A 7,393-nucleotide genomic window follows, 5' to 3' on the forward strand; every position below is an offset into this window, starting at 1 on the left:
GCTTATAAAAAAAATTGTGCCTATGTATTTTTAATATTTTTCAACTGCTATTGTAACAATATATCAGGAGCCTTGTATTAAATTTTTACACTTTTTAACCCAACAGATAAAATTTTATTGATATTTATAGGAAAAAAAAAATTGAAAACTGACAATGTCCGTAAACAGCTCAAAAAGAGTCAAATTATTTTAAAAATTGTATGGTGTATAGAAAATGCTAATATAAACATTCTGTGAAAGTATCTACATTCATTCCTTTTTTTTTATAAATTTATATAAATTTCAAACGCTCATAAACATTTAATTTGACTTGCTTGTAGACATTTTTTTTTTTTTGAAAAAGGTAGACAAACATATGAGTATTCTTGTATTACATTTTCAAATCTTAAATAGAAAATATAGGTAGGTCGTAGGTGGATAACCATTTAGGTAGGTACAAGTATAACCATTTATAATTCAAAATTTGTAATTGTCATAATTTGTATAGGTAGTACCTACGTAGGTAATAATTAATTAGTAGCAAATGTATTCTAAAAACAAGGATAAAAAACAAAAAGTTTAAATTTTTTTTAAAGATCGATATAAAAATATATACACTTTAAAAATAGGTAGGTACATTGATAATATAATAACATATAATATAATATCACTGTAACTATTATTGATTTATTTAATTACATTATACACGTGTAGTCACTTTAAATTGATTTCTGTTAATGCTTAATAGTTTAAATTCTTTAACCATGCATCCATTGTTTTAAAATAGCTGAAAAATATAAATTTATAACTTCATCTTGAAGTCTTCATGACTTAGTCTCAGGGCCGGCTCAAGCGAAAATAGTAAACCAGGCAAAATCAAATTATTCCATCCCTAACAATATAATATTATCAGTATTTTGAAAATGCCGCTCTCTTACTTAAGTACTACCCTAGGCATGGGCCTATGTCACCTACCCCTTGAGCCGGGCTTGCAGTTGGCCTTTTTACTAGTAAGTACAACCTTTATCAAATTCATACATAATATTATAATTAAGTATTTTTTTTAACAGATTCCATACAATTTAAATTATAAAATTGATTTTTAATCAAATATTAATTATTAAGTTAATTGATTATAATTGTATAATAGGTACCTGCACAAATGCTTTTATTAAAATAAAAATAAGAACAGAACATATGGATATGGTGTACACAAAATATATTATAATGGCTTTCATCAATTAATTACTCACAAATTAGGTAGGTATGTATCTATAAAATGTTAACCATGGATAAAATTCGGCGCCTATGACAAATCCTAATTTCAACGATATACTTTGTGATGGCGGTACACGTTTGGACTTCAGTTTTTCTTCCCCACCCCACTGCATCACCAACCCCACACTACATTGATTTAATTGATATCATACATATTATTGACAGAACAAGTCATAATCCCTTTTCATCGTGAGAAAAACGTGTGTACGCTACTACTATTTATTATATTACTGTATACCTTGCCCTATAGATTACAAATAGATACATTACAACTTGCAAGCATTCAAATTCACTGTTTTTCTTATTTGTTTTCATAATAATGAATTATAATATATTATAGTAAATTAATTCTCTCTTGCTATTTTGTAAGCGATAGTGTTCATTTATAAGTGTGATCTGCAAGTGTGAAACACTCATCCACAACACTACAACAGACAATACCTATATTATTAATTATCACTTACAAAATATTATTTTATCTTCAGGTTATGTTTTACAATTTATTATTGATTAAGGAAACACGTGAAACATAATTCTTGAGAACAAGCATGTAGGACTATCTACACGTGTTTCTTTATCAATTGCTTATTATTTTTTGAATTTGATAAACTACCTGAATTCAGAAAATATTATCATTAAAATATTGTAATATTTTACTATCGAAACACTCCTATTTATTCATAAAGACTGGAACTATATATATATAGATTAATTTTAATCATATATAACGAATGTAATGTTATAATATTACCATGAGACCAAAAAAATAATATACCTATAGGTTTATCACATTTTTACCTATAACTTATAAGAAGCTATAAAGTTATGATTGTTATTATGATTTTATGAATATTATTCAGTTATTGATTTGTTACTATATCAATACGATAATGTGATAAATAATTTATGATATTTATTCGTACTCAATTATATATAACTAGCCGACCCGTCACAGCTTCGCCCGTGATTGGTTGTTTATTTTGCCTCCGGACGTTGATAAATATAATTTTTTATTCAAATTTTATCGTTTAATGTGATCGGCAAGTAAATATAAAAAACGGTTAATGAAAACGTATTGAAATGTTTCTAGCGGTAATAATGATAAATATATTTTTATCAAAAATAGCTGATCCCGTGCATTTCGTTGCCCGTTAAATGTAGGTACCAACTCTATATGACTCAAACTTTGTTCAATTCGTTATTTAATAATCGGTGTATGGTGTTCAAAACTTATCTTAACTTTTCCGTGGCCCAGAATAAAAATTCTGGTTCGCAGCAGTATATTATCAGGTAGGCAATCTACCTGCGGTAGATCGCGGACCCCGTGCTGTTTGTACGTAAGACGTTAATTTTACCTTCAATATTATTAATTGCGGTCAGTATCCGGTTATCGATTATCCGATAAGCTCTTTTCCAATTTTCTCGTCAATCATTTCACGATCTAACGGCGAAGCAGTATTCTGCAGTATATCAGTATCCATTTTTAACAACACAATTGAGCATAGAATATGCTATGCAAATATGCAATGTTGCCAAAATGTTGCAATTTATTATTTTCACGTATTATTACACCAATTATTATGATACCAGACGCGAGCTTTATCGACAATGTTATCGTACGTAAGTCAACGTTATATGAGGTGGAGAAAGATGTCAATATTTTGGATACATTCACAGACAGAGACATGATTCGCATAGGTAAATAAATATTATTAATAATATAGTTGAAATATCTGATATTAAAATGTAATACAAAATTTCTCATAAATTATAATAGTTAGTTAATCTTAATTAATCTTTATTATTTTTAATATTTAAATTTTATATAAAAATTAAAAATTAAAAATTTCTGATTTCAAATTTAACATGTTATCAAATTTTAAAAGTGCATTGGTAAAGATTAAAATGTAAAGACAGAAGGCTTAAAGATAAAGTGAAATTTATTCATTTTTGATTTCGTTATACAATTTTTTACAGTTTTTGGGATTTTTGTTTTCGTTTTTTGTTTATGTTCGTTTTCCATTTCTTGTTATAATATACCATAATATAAGAACCTGCCTATTTTAATTTCAAACTATTCATTTTTAGGGAAAAATATAAATCGTGCAAAATTACAACGATTACCAAAGTTACCAAAATGTATGGATGACGTACATGACTATTTGGATATGGACAAAGTGATATCTACGAAAAGAAAAAATTTAGTAATATTCAACGATAAATCATGCAATGTTATAATATTTTCATGCGAAAGTAATTTGAAATTTATGTGCAGTGTTGAAACTATTTTGGTGGATGTCACTTTTGACTATTGTACAAAATTCTTTCAGCAGATGTTTACAGTAATTGGTTTCAAAAATAACAAATATGTTCCTGTTGCACTTAGTTTATTGAAAGATAAAAAAGAATCATGGTACAGAACTGTTATGTCTTCGCTGAAAAGTAAATGTTTGGAAATTAATTTAATATTTAAGCCACAACATATAGTTTCTGATTTTGAAAAAGGAATTCTTCAAGCTGCAAGGAAAGAATTCCCGGACACCACTTTAATTGGATGCAGATTTCATCTCAGTCAAGCCTGGTGGAGAAAAATAGTGGGATTAGGACTGACTGTAGAGTACAAGAATAAGAACTCGGAAATTGGAAAATGGTTAAACTACGTTTTTGGATAAACTTTTCTCCCCCCAGATGAAGTAGGAAGTGTGTTTTTAGAATTAATCGCCGAACAACCTATAGATTTAAGAGTTACTGAATTTAGTGACTATTTAGTCGATAATTATATTGGCAATGATGCTACTTTTCCAACCATACTCTGGGCAGCTTTGAACAACGATGTTTGGAGAACGAATAATGGAAGTGAAGCGTTCAATTCCAAATTCAAAACTGAGAACCGATCGCCACATCCAAACATATTTGAATTTTTGAAATGTGTCAAAAATATTCAGATTGATACATATTCAAAAATCAATTCAGTAGATTTTGAAAATATTAAAAAAAGTGAAAGCATAAGTCAGAAATTTACTAAAAATAAAATTCAACAGTATTTGAACAAACAGATTGACTCACTGACATTTGTGAAAGGTGTATCATACAAATATGAACCGTTATAATATTATAAATGTATTGATTTTATTCGTTGAATGTGTGTTTTGTATTTAATTTGTATTTTAAAATGTAACTATAATATAATTGAATGTGTAAGAGTAACTATAAATTTGTATTTTGAAACTAACTGTAGCATTATAATAATATGTAACTATGTCAATATTTAAAACATAATAATTATTAATAATATTTTTTTACCGCAACTCGGATTTTTTTTTTTACCTGTTATAATCTCGACCACAACTCGGTATCAACCTATAATTTAACTCTAAAGTATCAAAGTTATACAAAGTTTGTCGTTTTTACTTAATTCCACCTACGGTGGATTAATATAATCAATTAATACAAAATCCTAACCTAACCTAACCGTACTAAAATCCAATGAATAAAAAAAACCAAATTTAGTCCTTATTAAATTAATCCAGAGGTCTAATCTACACACAAACATTCATACCAAGCTAAACCCGTGCACTCCGTTATCAGTAAAAAAATTGCAACTTAAAAAAATTATGATTGTTCAACTGTTTTTGGATGTAACTTGCTGCAATGTTCAATAATTTGTTTGGTGCTAGCTTGTACCTGATCTGCCCAAATAACCAATGGAAACCAATAATAAATAAATACTAATTTCTACTGTAGACTGTAACCAATGGCAACTATTTAAAAAATAAATAAAAATAAAATTTCCAATTTCCATCCTGAATCTCGAGATCCCTGTTTGAGCACCTCTTTAAATTTCGAATTTCGAAAAATCCTTTCTTAGTGCGCCTATGCATAGTAATAAGTACATTTACTAAAAATTTCATATCCATAGCTTCAGCAGTTCCGGCTAGGCGATGATGAATCACCCAGGACAAGTCTTTTTATATATACCGATTAGGGTTCTGAAATTTCATGAAATATTTCATATTAAATGAAAGATAAAAAAAACAAATTTTAATTTGGAACTATAGTAGAAAATACAGTAAGCACCTCTACATAGCTAAGGCCTAAGGGCATAGCCGCAAGGGCACCCATTAGGGGGTTCAAGGGGGTGACATGTCACCCCCCTAGAAAAATTATTGTTATTAATTTTTTTAATGATAATACTTCATATATATACTCGTACTTTGTTAATCGATTATTGTCGTACGTTGTAATACTATGTTGATCAATCATCAACACATATATATATATATAGTATATATGACGTATAATGATTATAATACTATAAAGTGTTATTTATATAAATATATTTATGAGCTATGGAAAACCAGTTCTCCTCACTATCATGCATCGTCTGATTTATCTTCGTCTTTATCAATAATATTTATTTCATTATCACTGTCGTTTCATGTGAATCATTTGTTTGTATCACATTTGTTACCCGCGTCCGCGTGGATATATAATATCATAGAGTTATTACTTATTATTAATACGTACATACAATATAACAAGAGTTGTAAAATTGCATAATAATATTTGACAATATATTATTTTCTCGTTGATGTTTTAAATTATTTCAAATTGAAACAATTTTTATTTACAATAGTTGTTATTTGTTAAAATTTTGAAATAAATTTATTACAATGAGTGATATTAAACAAAAATTAATCAATTTTTTTTTAAATTGAGCAATTATCAATAGGTATTCGTTACTTTAACATGCAAAATTTTGAAGTTAGAGAAGAATTTCTAGGTTTCATTGAAGTTCAAGACCTAAGTGCTGAAGGTATTGCAAATGCCTTAATTAATATTACGAATAAATATGGATTAAATATGTCAAAACTTATCGGCCTTAGATTTGATGGATATTCAACAATAAGTGGTAGAATAAATTGAGTACAAAGAATCATACGGAACAAGTATCCAATGGCATGTTTTTATCATTATGCTTCCCATAAACTGAACCTTGTCATAAATTATCAAAATGCTATATCAGATATTAGAAACACTTCTAGTATTATTAAAGATATCATACGATTTTTTAGAGAAACTATTCTACGTCGAAAATTAATTCCAAATGTTCCTTTATTTTGCGAAACACGTTGAGCAGAAAAATATAAATCTGTCAGAATATTTAGTAAGTATTTTCTGGAAATAAAGACAGTTTTGGATTCATTGGCAATTGACAAAAATGTAAATACAGCTACTAGAAATCGGGCTTTTCATTTATCATGTGCTACATCTAATATAGGATTTTTAGTCAGCTTAGAATTAATTTCATTTTATTCTGCTATTATGGAACCAGGTGTAACCAAATTACAAGCTGTGTCTGTTAATTTGCATAAGGTGCATTCTTATATTAAAAGTGATCTTATTAAAGTATTAAAAAATCACAGAAATTCTTCTAGTGACAATTTTCAACAAATATTTAACAATATAAAAAATGTCGCAGACAAGTTTAGTATTGATATTAATATACCCAGAAGAGCTAATCATCAAACTCATCGAGCTAATTACAGTGAAAGTACTCCATTTGACTACTACAGAATATCTATATATATTCCATACTTAGACTCAATAATAAATTCATTAGAAGCACGTTTCAGTGAACATAATAAAACGCCATTTAAGTTGGGGGCATTTATTTAGTCTGAAATGGTAAACATTGATAAAAAAACATACAACCTTATACTTGAAGAAGTTCAAAATCATTTTCAAATTGAAAATTTAATACCATCTGGATCAGCTTGGTACACTTTTTGGGAAAATAAATCGAAAATAAATTTCAAAGAATTTGAAAATATAAATATATTTGATCTATTAAAAAATGAATGTGATTTTTTTCCAGAAGTAAAAAAATGTCTAATCATCTTTTTAACACTTCCGCCTACAACATGCACGGTAGAGAGGTGATTTAGCACCTTAAGACGAGTAAAAACTTGGACAAGAAGTACTATGGGAAGAATATAGGTTGGATGGACTGTGTATGCTCAGCGTTCATAGACAAAAGTTCAAAACGACAACAAGTTCATTGAAAAGTAGTTTCAACATTTGGTTTGCAAAAACGCATTTGCAGTTTTGGTTTAAAATATTATTTTTTTTTTTG

This window comes from Acyrthosiphon pisum, chromosome A1 (genome assembly GCF_005508785.2).
Source record: "Acyrthosiphon pisum isolate AL4f chromosome A1, pea_aphid_22Mar2018_4r6ur, whole genome shotgun sequence".
NCBI classification, from domain to species: Eukaryota; Metazoa; Arthropoda; class Insecta; order Hemiptera; family Aphididae; genus Acyrthosiphon; species Acyrthosiphon pisum.